This window comes from Lactuca serriola, chromosome 2 (genome assembly GCF_051521515.1).
Source record: "Lactuca serriola cultivar US96UC23 chromosome 2, Lser_US96UC23_V15, whole genome shotgun sequence".
NCBI classification, from domain to species: domain Eukaryota; kingdom Viridiplantae; phylum Streptophyta; class Magnoliopsida; order Asterales; family Asteraceae; genus Lactuca; species Lactuca serriola.
The window spans coordinates 60,186,148-60,187,482 of NC_136409.1; the positions used below are offsets into that span (position 1 = coordinate 60,186,148).

A 1,335-nucleotide genomic window follows, 5' to 3' on the forward strand; every position below is an offset into this window, starting at 1 on the left:
ACTCTTCGTATGGGAGCCATTCCTTCTTAGGTTTTCGCCAATTTTCGTCGTATGGATCGCCACTTGAATAGAAGACTTGAGCTTTCTTATTTCCATTCTCATCCAAATCACAATCCTTTGTTAGATGGGGCCCTCTACAATTTTCACATCCCACCCTCATAGCATGGATTGTTTGATCCATTTTTGTCATTCTTCTATCAAGACTATCAAGCTTAGCTATCACCGCCGCTATGCTATCATTTGCTGCGTTCACTACTCCCCGACTTACTTCGTTTCTTGGATTGTGGTATTCTCTAGAGTGCTTAGAGAATTCTTCAATTAGCTCCTTGATTACCGGGGGCGCCTTCTTCGTGAGCGGACCTTGAGAATCGAGTAATTGCCTTGTTGTGACATTGACTCCATTGTAGAAAATGGAGACCTCTTGTTGGCTATTAAGGTCGTGATGTGGGCAATTTCTAAGGAAACTCTTGTACCTTTCCCATGCTTTATATAGAGATTCTCCGGGCTTTTGCTCGAAGTTGGCAATTGCTTTCTTTAGCTTGGCTATTTTGGAGGGTGGACAAAAGTGATCTATGAACTCCTCTTTCATCTTGGCCCATGTGGTGACTGATCCAGGAGGAAGTGACTTTAGCCAATCCTTTGCAGCTCCTTTGAACGTGACTGGGAGCATGCGAAGAAGCTGGGTCTCGCGAGGGACATTCGGTACATTGAAGTAGTCGGCCACATCATTCACTTCGTCCAAGTGCTTGTAGGCGTCTTTGTGATCCTTCCCATAAAAAGGAATCTCCTTGAGTTGAGCGAGAATATGGCCTTTTAGTTCGAAAGTGGCGGTTGCGGGAATTGCGGGCTGCACAAGTCCCGGGCCGGTGTCATCGCGCATCCTCTTCTTCCATTCCCCCATGGGGACTTCATCGATATTGGCCATAGTGATGACTAAATCGTCTTCAAAATCGGAGTCGTGCTCGAATGTGGGTTCTTCTTCTTCCTCAGTCTCGTATTCGATATCTTCTTGAATTGGGTCTTCAATAGTCAAAGAGGCACTGGATGCTCCGGATTTGCTGCTCCTCTTCTTGCTGAAAACGGACTTGAGGTTTTTGGGTGGCGAGTTCTTTGAAGAAGCGGATTCTCCAACGGCTTTGCCTTTGCTCTTCCTTAGTGCGGATTCCGGGTCTTCAAGAGGGGGGACCAGAGGTGTATCAGATCCTCGGGTCATGAAACAACTGTAAACAAAATAGAAAAACACGTAAAAGGAACAAAAATAAAATAAAATATTAAAACTGAAACAACGATGTACTCGTCGAGTCGGCACGAGTGCACTCGGCGAGTTAAAGGCAA

General features: G+C 45.6%; 1 non-coding gene across 1 annotated transcript; it reads left to right on the forward strand.

The window, feature by feature from the left end:
- The first annotated feature begins 434 nt into the window (after window positions 1–434).
- On the forward strand, window positions 435–541 carry LOC145091172 (small nucleolar RNA R71). The gene has a single exon (XR_013702059.1). It is a non-coding gene; the product is annotated as a small nucleolar RNA R71 (small nucleolar RNA).
- Window positions 542–1,335: the final 794 nt, after the last annotated feature.